The sequence below is a fragment of the Salvelinus namaycush genome, unplaced genomic scaffold (assembly GCF_016432855.1).
Source record: "Salvelinus namaycush isolate Seneca unplaced genomic scaffold, SaNama_1.0 Scaffold609, whole genome shotgun sequence".
NCBI lineage: Eukaryota > Metazoa > Chordata > Actinopteri > Salmoniformes > Salmonidae > Salvelinus > Salvelinus namaycush.
The window spans coordinates 28,939-42,334 of record NW_024061319.1 but is presented as its reverse complement, the minus strand read 5'-3'; positions in this window follow the sequence as shown (position 1 = coordinate 42,334).

Below are 13,396 nucleotides of genomic sequence, written 5' to 3'. Positions count from 1 at the left end.
TGTGTAATTTCATAGTTTTGATGTATTCACTATTATTCTACAATGTAGAAAATAGTAAAAATAAAGAAACCCTTGAATGAGTAGGTGTGTCCAAACTTTTGACTGGTACTGTAAGTATTCAGACTCTTTACTCAGTACATTGTTGAAGTACCTTTGGCAGCGATTCCCACAGCATGATGCTGCCACCACCATGCTTCACTGTAGGGATGGTGCCAGGTTTCTTCCAGACATGGCACTTGGCATTCAGGCCAAAGAGTTCAATTTGGTTTCATCAGAGCAGAGAATCTCGTATCTCATGCTCAGAGTCCTTTAGGTGCTTTTTGGCAAACGGGCTATCATGTGCCTTTTACGGAGGAGTGGCTTCCGTCTGGCCACTACCATAAAGGCCTGATTGGTGGAGTGCTGCAGAGATGGTCGTCCTTCTGGAAGGTTCTCCCATCTCCACAGAGGAACCCTGGAGCTCTGTCAGAGTGACCATCGGGTTCTTGGTCACCTCCCTGACCAAGGCCCTTCTCCCCCGATTGCTCAGTTTGGCCGGGCGGCCAACTCTAAGAAGATTGTTGGTGGATCTAAACTTATTCCATTTAAGAATGGAGGCCACTGTGTTCTTGGGGACCTTCAATGCTGCAGAATTTTCTTTGGTACCCTTCCCCAGATCTGTGCCTTGACACAATCCTGTCTCGGAGCTCAACGGACAATTCCTTTGACCTCATGGCTTGTTTTTGCTCTGACATGCACTGTCAACTGCGGGACTTTATATAGACAGGTGTGTGACTTTCCAAATCATGTCCAATCAAATGAATTTACCACAGGTGGACTCCAATGAAGATGTAGAAACATCTCAAGGATGATCAATGATAACAGGGTGCACCTGAGCTCAATTGCGAGTCTCATGTCAAAGGGTCTGAATACTTATGTAAATAAGGCATGTTTTTTTTATTTTTATAAAAAAATTGTTCACGTCATTATGGGGTATTGCGTGTAGATTGAGGATTTTTAAAATTTTGAATAAGTCTAACGTAACAAAATGTGGGAAAATCAAGGGGTCTGAATATTTTCCAAATGCCTTGCACAGTGCTTATTCTACATTTTATTCTGTTACTGCCTGAATTCAAAATGTATTAAATAAATAAAAATGCTCACGATGTACACACAATAACCCTTTTTTTTTATTTTTTAGAAATGTTGGCAAATGTATTTAAAATTACACCTACTCATTCAAGGGTTTTTCTTTGTTTTTACTATTTTCTACATTGTAGAATCATTTTGAAGACATCAAAACTATGAAATAACACATATGGAATTATGTAGTAACCAAAAAAGTGTTAAACAAATCATTTGAGATTCTTCAAATAGCCACCCTTTGCCTTGATGACAGATTTGCGCACACTTGGCTTTCTCTCAACCAGCTTCATCTGGAATGCTTTTCCAAAAGTCTTAAAGGAGTTCCCACATATGCTGAGCACTTGTTGGCTGCTTTTCACTCTGTGGTCCGACTCATCCTAAACCATCTCAATTTAGTTGAGGTCGGGGGATTGTGGCGGGCCAGGTCATCTGATGCAGCATTCCATCACTCTCCTTCTTGGTCAAATAGCCCTTACACAGCCTGGAGGTGTGTTGGGTCATTGTCCTGTTGAAAAACAAATGATAGTCCCACTAAGCCCGGGTGGCAGGTAGCCTAGTGGTTAGAGCGTTGGACTAGTAACTGAAAGGTTGCAAGATCGAATCCCCGAGCTGACAAGGTAAAAATCTGTCGTTCTCCTCCTGAACAAGGCAGTTAACCCACTGTTCCTAGGCTGTAATTGTAAATAAGAATTTGTTCTTAACTGACTTGCCTAGTTAAATAAAGGTTCAATTAAAAATATATGTATTATTTTGACCTAAATTGCTTTTGTTTTAGAGATGAGTACTGAATTGGATTTAAAATTGTCCCATACAATAAGGGGATCTTCTATACCTATTAGAGGTCGTCTGATTAACTAGGGCCGATTTCATGTTTTCATAACAATCGGTAATCAGCAGCATGCTCGTAAGCATTCATTCAAACAGCACTTTCCTGCATTTTCCAGCAGCTCTTAGCAATGCTTGAAGCACTGTGCTGTTTATGACTTCAAGCCTATCAACTACCGAGATTGGGATGGGAATACTAAAGTGCCTATAAGAGCATCAAATAGTCTAAGGTACATTAAATACAAATGGTATAGAGAGAAATAGTCGACGCGTCATAATTCCTATAATAACTACAACCTAAAACTTCTTAACTGGGAATATTGAACCACCAGTTTTCATATGTTCAGAGCAACGAACATAAACGTTAGCTTTTTTACATGACACATATTGCACTTTTACTTTGTTCCCAACACTGTGTTTTTGCATTATTTAAACCAAATTGAGCATGTTTCATTATTTATTTGAGACTACATAGATTTTAGTTATGTATTATATTAAGTTAAAATAAAAGTGTTAATTTAGTATTGTTGTAATTGTCATTATTACATACACATATATATAAAAAATCGGCCGATTTAATCGGTATCAGCTTTTTTTGGTCCTCCAATAATCGGTATCGGCGTTGAAAAATCATAATCGGTCGACCTCTAATACCTACAGTGGGGCAAAAAAGTATTTAGTCAGCCACCAACTGTGCAAGTTCTCCCACTTAAAAAGATGAGAGAGGCCTGTAATTTTCATCATAGGTACACTTCAACTATGACAGACAAAATTTGGAGAAAAAAATCCAGAAAATCACATTGTAGGATTTTTAATGAATTTATTTGCAAATTATGGTGGAAAATAAGTATTTGGTCACCTACAAACAAGCAAGATTTCTGGCTCTCACAGACCTGTAACTTCTTCTTTAGGAGGCTCCTCTGTCCTCCACTCGTTATCTGTATTAATGGCACCTGTTTGAACTTGTTATCAGTATTAAAGACACCTGTCCACAACCTCAAACAGTCACACTCCAAACCCCACTATGGCCAAGACCAAAGAGCTGTCAAAGGACACCAGAAACAAAATTGTAGACCTGCACCAGGCTGGGAAGACTGAATCTGCAATAGGTAAGCAGCTTGGTTTGAAGAAATCAACTGTGGGAGCAATTATTAGGAAATGGAAGACATACAAGACCACTGATAATCTCCCTCGATCTGGGGCTCCACGCAAGATCTCACCCCGTGGGGTCAAAATGATCACAAGAACGGTGAGCAAAAATCCCAGAACCACACGGGGGGACCTAGTGAATGACCTGCAGAGAGCTGGGACCAAAGTAACAAAGCCTACCATCAGTAACACACTACGCCGCCAGGGACTCAAATCCTGCAGTGCCAGACGTGTCCCCCTGCTTAAGCCAGTACATGTCCAGGCCCGTCTGAAGTTTGCTAGAGAGCATTTGGATGATCCAGAAGAAGATTGGGAGAATGTCATATGGTCAGATGAAACCAAAATATAACTTTTTGGTAAAAACTCAACTCGTCGTGTTTGGAGGACAAAGAATGCTGAGTTGCATCCAAAGAACACCATACCTACTGTGAAGCATGGGGGTGGAAACATCATGCTTTGGGGCTGTTTTTCTGCAAAGGGACCAGGACGACTGATCCGTGTAAAGGAAAGAATGAATGGGGCCATGTATCGTGAGATTTTGAGTGAAAACCTCCTTCCATCAGCAAGGGAATTGAAGATGAAACGTGGCTGGGTCTTTCAGCATGACAATGATCCCAAACACACCGCCCGGGCAACGAAGGAGTGGCTTCGTAAGAAGCATTTCAAGGTCCTGGAGTGGCCTAGCCAGTCTCCAGATCTCAACCCCATAGAAATTCTTTGGAGGGAGTTGAAAGTCCGTGTTGCCCAGCAACAGCCCCAAAACATCACTGCTCTAGAGGAGATCTGCATGGAGGAATGGGCCAAAATACCAGCAACAGTGTGTGAAAACCTTGTGAAGACTTACAGAAAACGTTTGACCTCTGTCATTGCCAACAAAGGGTATATAACAAAGTATTGAGATTTTGTTATTGACCAAATACTTATTTTCCACCATAATTTGCAAATAAATTCATTAAAAATCCTACAATGTGATTTTCTGGATTTTTTTTCTCATTTTGTCTGTCATAGTTGAAGTGTACCTATGATGAAAATTACAGGCCTCTCTCATCTTTTTAAGTGGGAGAACTTGCACAATTGGTGGCTGACTAAATACTTTTTTGCCCCACTGTATGTTTTGTCGGAAATAGTCAGTTATAAATACTTCTGTCCTAGTTAAAAACAAGTTGTCATCCATTAGGCTTTAACTACATTTTCAATATCCTCGCCCACGTGGAAATTCTGTAAGAGTAATATATATGCCAATTATTTGATGCTCCGACTGCAATCTGTCCCCTATCAACACTAACTTTTGGTGCCAGAGAGAAAGTAGTCAAGACGACTAAATTGATTGAGCCTCTGCCATGTATATCTCACTAGGTCAGGATATTTAAGCCTCCATATATCCACTAGTTCCAATATATCCATGATATTCGGGATTTCCTTAAGTGTATGAAGGGGATAGTTTGTAGTGTCATTTCCTTTACGGTCCATAGCGGTATTTAAAACCGTAATATAATCTCCCACCATGATAATACAGTCTTGTATAGCTTGTATGGTTGATAAACTATTATATATATTTTCAAAGAAGCGTGGATCATCATAATTTGGTCCGTAAAGGTTAATGAGCCATATCTGTTTATGGTCCAATAACATACACTGCTCAAAAAAATAAAGGGAACACTTAAACAACACAATGTAACTCCAAGTCAATCACACTTCTGTGAAATCAAACTGTCCACTTAGGAAGCAACACTGATTGACAATAAATTTCACATGCTGTTGTGCAAATGGAATAGACAAAAGGTGGAAATTATAGGCAATTAGCAAGACACCCCCAATAAAGGAGTGGTTCTGCAGGTGGTGACCACAGACCACTTCTCAGTTCCTATGCTTCCTGGCTGATGTTTTGGTCACTTTTGAATGCTGGCGGTGCTTTCACTCTAGTGGTAGCATGAGACGGAGTCTACAACCCACACAAGTGGCTCAGGTAGTGCAGCTCATCCAGGATGGCACATTAATGCGAGCTGTGGCAAGAAGGTTTGCTGTGTCTGTCAGCGTAGTGTCCAGAGCATGGAGGCGCTACCAGGAGACAGGCCAGTACATCAGGAGACGTGGAGGAGGCCGTAGGAGGGCAACAACCCAGCAGCAGGACCGCTACCTCCGCCTTTGTGCAAGGAGGAGCAGGTGGAGCACTGCCAGAGCCCTGCAAAATGACCTCCAGCAGGCCACAAATGTGCATGTGTCTGCTCAAACGGTCAGAAACAGACTCCATGAGGGTGGTATGAGGGCCCGACGTCCACAGGTGGGGGTTTTGCTTACAGCCCAACACCGTGCAGGACGTTTGGCATTTGCCAGAGAACACCAGGATTGGCAAATTCGCCACTGGTGCCCTGTGCTCTTCACAGATGAAAGCAGGTTCACACTGAGCACGTGACAGACGTGACAGAGTCTGGAGACGCCGTGGAGAACGTTCTGCTGCCTGCAACATCCTCCAGCATGACCGATTTGGCGGTGGGTCAGTCATGGTGTGGGGTGGCATTTCTTTGGGGGCCGCACAGCCCTCCATGTGCTCGCCAGAGGTAGCCTGATTGCCATTAGGTACCGAGATGAGATCCTCAGACCCCTTGTGAGACCATATGCTGGTGCGGTTGGCCCTGGGTTCCTCCTAATGCAAGACAATGCTAGACCTCATGTGGCTGGAGTGTGTCAGCAGTTATTGCAAGAGGAAGGCATTGATGCTATGGACTGGCCCGCCCGTTCCCCAGACCTGAATCCAATTGAGCACATCTGGGACATCATGTCTCGCTCCATCCACCAACGCCACGTTGCACCACAGACTGTCCAGGAGTTGGCGGATGCTTTAGTCCAGGTCTGGGAGGAGATCCCTCAGGAGACCATCCGCCACCTCATCAGGAGCATGCCCAGGCGTTGTAGGGAGGTCATACAGGCACGTGGAGGCCACACACACTACTGAGCCTCATTTTGACTTGTTTTAAGGACATTACATCAAAGTTGGATCAGCCTGTAGTGTGGTTTTCCACTTTAATTTTGAGTGTGACTCCAAATCCAGACCTCCATGGGTTGATAAATTTGATTTCCATTGATCATTTTTGTGTGATTTTGTTGTCAGCACATTCAACTATGTAAAGAAAAAAGTATTTAATAAGAATATTTCATTCATTCAGATCTAGGATGTGTTATTTTAGTGTTCCCTTTATTTTTTTGAGCAGTGTATTTACATTCACCCATCTACCTTGATGATCTGTTTGGACAATTTGCACATTCGGATCAAAATTACTGTTAATTAATATCATTACCCCTTTCGAGTTTCTTTGCCCATGGGAGAAATATATTTCGCCTCCCTAGTCCTTTTTCCACACAACTTCATCTAAAATAGTTGAATGAGTTTCCTGTAAACAATATATATTAAACTTCTTCTCTTTTAGCCAGGTAAATACTGATCGTCTTTTCTTATTATCTGCTAAGCCATTCATTATAACTGGCTATACTTATTTCACCATTTACCATATTGAGATACAAGTTTCAAATCTATTTATCATAATATATGTTTGTAAACTCACCATTTAAAAGTACCATAGTGATTGAGTGTCCATATAGCTATACCATGATATTTGCATTGCTACTAAGTAAACCTCCAATTGTTCCCCACTATTCAGTTGTTCCATCACTGAGCCCAACTCAAGAAAGAACTTGATATACAGTTGAAGCTGTTTGAGAAGGCATGCAAAACGTAGCAATAATAGGGAGATTTGATTAACCATTGTCACGTCCTAGCTGATGAAACTCAGCTACACCCCAACGGTCCCCCGTTGTGACCATATTCCCAAGCATCTCTGTGTTGTCAGACCTTTGCCACCAGGGCCACAATAATATGCCCCCTCTCTGATTGTCCGAGTGTGACCCCCTCCCCATTGGTTACTGCAGCTAGTGTTGCCAGCACTGCCACTGCCTGGGTGGGGACACCCCACTGGAATCTCCACCAGTTAGGTACAAGGTCTTCAAGGTTCTCATTAGCAGCTTTGAGAATTTCCTTGTATATTATGCTCTCCCATCAGGGGGATTTGGCTTTGTAGGACCAACCCTGCCAGGCAGGCTCAGAATCTTGAGTGTGTGGTGCTGCTTTAGTAGGTCTCAGACCACATTCATCTTTCTGATTTGGCTGCGTATAGGCTACTTACGGTAGGTCCATAAAACAGATAAGGACTTCTCCTTAGCGTATGGGTCGCTCAGGTATAGGGTTGGGGATAGGCCAATAAATAAATCAACTACATGTATGATATATTTTAAAATGTATATCCCACATCTGCACAAAATTGAAAGCTCTCATAACCCCTGCTCACAAGCACACATGGGCTCTGGGATTTGCAACCACTATCCTTTTTCACTGACTCAACTCCACACTTTTTCAAACACAAAAACACACACCCCACCTTCCATCACAATACTCCTGCACATACCCACATACTGTGTCCTCTGTGTTTTATCTCTTCCATGTTGATTCAGTACTTTTGTGTTCCAGTTCCTTGTATTTTAAGATGTACAATTTAGTTAATTATCCTTTCTTCAATGCTATCTTATCAATTCATAAAATACAATAAATGGAAAGTCTAATACTAATTATTTTTCCAACATTCCCTACCTAGAATTGTATAGTGTAGTTGTAGTATATTTATTTAAATTGTTGTATTTTATTGCTTTTCTAGATATTTTTTTAAATTACAATCCCGACCATGGCTAATATTGAGTGTTCCATTATTAGAATCCTCTATGGGAACTTTGTAATATTTAGAATAGCCATGGAGTAGTCTGTGTCTCGGAACATTTGGTTATCAATATACAGTTTATAGACTACGAGAGCTACACTTTTCCTTTTTAATATCTTCTCCTTGAAGATTGGGTACAGAGCTTTGCGCCGTTCTGCAATTTCCTTCGGAACTTATCATTCATGTCTATTTTCATGCCAGTGAGTCTTTTACCCAGGCTTTCAACCATTATTTTATCTTTAAAGAAAGCAAATTTGGCAAAGATTGGGCGCTCATATCTCGGGTCCTCTCTGTCCGAAACAGTGTACACGTTCAAGTTGGATTTTGTCAACAGCTTCGAGTGGGTTCTGAAGCGCTGTAAGAAGGAATTCCTTCACCACATTTTCAGGAACTTCTCCTTTTTCTTGGATAGCAGTAAGTACCATATTTTCTCTCATAGATCTATTCTGTATGTCAAGTAAGGCTTCTCTCAGAAAGATGTTCTCCTTTAAGTTCATTTAACGTCCATTTCAATCTTATTGACTGTCCCTTTAAGCTTGTTTGTTTCTTTCTCCATTGTCGCAGCTTTTTCGTCACTCGTCTCGAGGCTCGCCTTCAACTCCTTTATATATTTCCTAACTAATTCAAGTACCGTAATTGCTGGACTATTAAGCGCACCTGAATATAAGCCGCACCCACTGAATTAAAAAAAAAAAAGTATTTTGTACATAAATAAGCCGCACGTGTCTATAAGCCGCAGGTGCCTACCGGTACATTGAAACAAATGAACTTTACACAGCCTTTAAACGAAACACGGCTTGTAACAAAAATAAATAGGCTTTAACGAAACAGGCTTGTAACATTTTTTTTTTTTTTTAAATAGCAGTAAACAGTAGCCTACCAAGAAAGTCCTTGGTCACTATCTTCCTCCTGTGCACTGAAACCACTGAAGTCATCTCCTTTGGTGTCGGAGTTGAATAGCCTCAGAATTGCTTCATCCGATGTTGGATCGTTTTCATTGTCGCTCTCCTCACTTTCATCCGGAGGCAAATTCCCCGCTGAGCTCATGCTGCCCTCTTCAATACGCAGCAGCTCCACGCTGTCAGGACCCACTGGCAGACTTGACCATAAGTCGCTCTTCGCATGCGGCCCGTTTTAGTGAAGGATTTCTCCCCACTTGTCATCCAAGCCTCATTTTCTAGTTCGGGCCATCTGCTTTTCTTTCCTCTGAAAGCTTTTGTTGTCTTTTTGCACTAAGTCAGTTTCTCACGCTGCTGTTTCCAACGTCTTATCATCGACTCATTAAGGCCAAGCTCCCGTGCAGCAGCTCTATTTCCTTTTCCAACAGCCAGATCGATCGCCTTCAAATTGAAAGCTGCATCATATGCATTTCTCCGTGTCTTTGCCATGATGAGGGTGACAAAATGACTACCGTAATCAGAATGATGGAAAGTTTGAGCGCGCTCGATTTACGTCACATTAAGTGACGGTGCTCAGTTTTTTGGCGGCATGAATTTGTGAAAGCGGGAAAAATCCATAAATTAGCCGCGTCATTGTATAAAGCGCAAGGTTCATAGCGTGGGAAAAAAGTAGCGGCTTATAGTCCGGAAATTACGGTATGCAGTTTGTCATCGATCGATTTTAAAAGATTGGTTTCCACCGTAACCATTCCCGGTAGTGAAAAGCATAAATCGTCTGTGTCCGTCAGTCTCATTTTCTTTTGGAGATTGGTTCTCCTTGTTTACTCTGTCATGTTTGGTGTTGCTTGTTGTTGTAATATTTGTCGATACATTTCTTAAGCCTGATGAGTTGTTTTGTGTTATCCAGATTGAAGGTTATTACCCACGAGTATGTAAAGTTCTAATATTTAGTCTTACAGATATTGAATATTATGATTCTATCTTGAGGCAATCTGCACCGCTGTGTAGAGTCTGCCATCTTACCTCCGTTCCCATCTAGTGGATTTTTTTTTAACACCGGCTATTTCTTTTCACTTTGTCATACAGGCCAGGAATATGGAGTGAATGCAATGTTGTTGATCTCTTTGTATTTCCAAGTATTGGGATCATGTTATGGGTATGCTTGTCACCGGCAGGAACTGAGGAGTTTGTTAGGATCAAAATAAATATGAAAGAAGAAAAGCCCAGTTAAAAAGTTACAGAGAAACCCACCTCAGTCTTCTGTGAACAACTACACACATTTTTATGCAAAAGACACCAGAAGGGCTTTCCAAGAGGTGTTGACTGTTCCTGAGTGGTCTAGTCTCAGTCCTGACTTAAATCTGCTTAAAAAAAATCAGAGACGAGGTTTAAATATCGCTTTCCGTCAATGATCCCCAACCAAATGTAATGAACTTTCGCAATTTTGACAAAAACAATGGATATATTTTGCCCTAAGAGTTGTGCAAAGTTGGTAGAATTCACAGCTGTAATGTCTGCCAAAGGTGCTTCCACCAAGTATTTAAGATTTACGTCGGCCTCAGCCCGATCAAATCCTGCCAGTCTGCACAGCGCGATATCAACCCAGAGCATATCGGACTGATTTTTCTCCACCACTATCTCCGGATTCCTACCGCAAGCTCTGAAACTTTACACCGGATCATCGCAGCTAGCTAGCTGCTATCCGAGTGGCTACAACTGGCTAACGTTTATGTCCCGAAGCAAGCACCAGTTAGCCTGGAGCTAGCCTCGAGCTAGGCCCATCATCCTGGCTAGCCGCAGAGATCCATCAGTCAATTCCTGGGCTACAATACCTCTTTTGCAAATTGGCCTGGACCCCTTTACTGCCGACACGGATCCACGCTGATCCATTACAACTGGTCTGCCGACGTAACCGTCCGAGGGGGTTTCTACAGGCTCTTCCGTTGCGACGTCCCCCTGAGGCCCATCTGCTAGCCTGCTAGCCCCGGCCTGCTAGCTGTCTGAATTGCCGTGTCTTCAGCTCGCCAAGTTACTCAATGGACCCTATGATCACTCGGCTACACATGCCTCTCCCTAATGTCATTATGTTGGTTAGTGATTATTGTCTTATTTCACTGTAGAGCCTCCAGCTCTGCTCAATATGCCTTAGCTAGCCCTTTTGTTCCACCCCTCACACATGCGGTGACCTCACCTGGCTTAAATGGTGCCTCTAAGAACAAAACCTCTCTGATCGTCACTCAATGCCTAGGCGTACCTCCACTGTACTCACATCCTACCATACCCTTGTCTGTACATTATGCCTTGAATCTATTCTTCCGCGGCCAGAAATCTGCTCCTTTTACTCTCTGTTCCAAACACACTAGACGACCAGTTCTTTTAGCCTTTAGGCGTACACTTATCCTACTCCTCCTCTGTTCCTCTGGTGATGTAGAAGTTAACCCAGGCCCTGCAGCCCCCAACATCACTCCCATTCCCCATGCGCTCTCATTTGTTGACTTCTGTAACCGTAAAAGCCTTGGTTTCATGCATGTTAACATTAGAAACATCCTCCCTAAGTTTGTTTTATTCACTGCTTTAGCACACTCCGCCAACCCGGATGCCCTAGCTGTGTCATAATCCTAGCTTAGGAAGGCCACCAAAAATCCTGAAATTTCCATCCCTAACTATAACATTTTCCGACAAGGTAGAAGTGCCAAAGGTGGCGGAGTTGCAATCTACTGCAGAGAGAGCCTGCAGAGTTCTGTCATACTATCCAGGTCTGTGCCTAAACAATTCGAGCTTATACTTTTGAAAATCCACCTTTCCAGAAACAAGTCTCTCACCGTTACCGCTTGTTATAGACCCCTTCAGCCCCCAGCTGTGCCCTGGACACCATATGTGAATTCATCGCCCCCATCTATCTTCAGAGTTCGTACTGTTAGGTGACCTAAACCTGGGACATGCTTAACACCCCGGCCGTCCTACAATCTAAGCTAGATGCCCTCAATCTCACACAAATTATCAAGGAACCTACCAGATACAACACTAAATCCGTAACCAACCTCTTAGATATCATCCTGACCAACTTACCCTCTAAATACCTCTGCTGTCTTCAACCAGGATCTCAGTGATCACTGCCTCATTGCCTGCGTGCGTAATGGGTCCACGGTCAAACGACCACCCCTCATCACTGTCAAACGCTCCCTAAAACACTTCAGCGAGCAGGCCTTTCTAATCAACCTGGCCCGCGTATCCTGGAAGGATATTGACCTCATCCTGTCAGTAGAGGATGCCTGGTTGCTCTTCAAAAGTGATTTACTCACCATCTTAAATATGCATGCCCCATTCAAAAAATGTAGAACTAAAAACAGATATAGCCCTTGGTTCACCCCAGACTTGACTGCCCTTGACCAGAAATGTGCATCTTGTAGCACTAATTCCAAAAAGTTTTGGGACACTTAAGTCCATTGAGAATAAGAGCACCTCCTCCCAGCTGCCCACTTCACTGAGGATAGGAAACACTGTCACCCCCGTTAAATCTCCGATAATCGATAGTTTCAATAAGGATTTTTCTACTGCTGGCCATGCTTTCCACCTGGCTACCCCTACTCCGGCCAACATCTCAGCACCCCCTGCAGCAACTTGCCCAAGCCCCCCCTCGCCGCCTCCCCCACCCAAATACAGACATCTGATGTTCTGTAAGAGCTGCAAAATCTGGATCCCTACAAATCAGCTGGGCTAGACAATCTGCACCCTCTCTTTCTAAAATGATCTGCCGAAATTGTTGCAACTCCTATTACTAGCCTATTCAACCTCTCGTATCGTCTGAGATCCCCAAAGATTGGAAAGCTGCCACGGTCATCCCACTCTTCAAAGGGGGAGACACTCTAGACCCAAACTGTTATAGACCTATATCCATCCTGCCCTGCCTTTCTAAAATCTTCAAAAGCCAAGTTAATAAACAGATCACTGACCATTTCAAATCCCACCATACCTTCTCCACTATGCAATCTGGTTTCCGAGCTGGTCATGGGTGCACCTCAGCCACGCTCAAGGTCCTAAAAGATATCATAACCGCCATCGAAAAAAGACAGTACTGTGCAGCCGTCTTCATTGACCTGGCCAAGGCTGTCGACTCTGTCAATCACCGCATTCTTATCGGCAGACTCAATAGACTTGGTTTCTCAAATGACTGCCTCGCTTGGTTCACCAACTATTTCTCTGATAGAGTTCAGTGTGTCAAATTGGAGGGCCTGTTGTCCAGACCTCTGGCAGTCTCTATGGGGGTGCCACAGGGTTCAATTCTCGGGCCTTCCTCTTTTCTCTGTATATATCAATGACGTCGCTCTTGCTGCTGGTGATTCTCTGATCCACCTCTACGCAGACGACACCATTTTGTATACATCTGGCCCTTCTTTGGACATTGTGCTAACAAACCTCCAAACGAGCTTCAATGCCATACAACACTCCTTCCGTGGCCTCCAACTGCTTTTAAATGCTAGTAAAACTAAATGCATGCTCTTGAACCGATTTCTGCCCGCACCCTCCCGCCCGACTAGCATCACTACTCTGGACGGTTCTGACTTAGAATATGTGGACAATTGCAAATACCAGGTGTCTGGTTAGACTGTAAACTCTCCTTCCAGACTCACATTA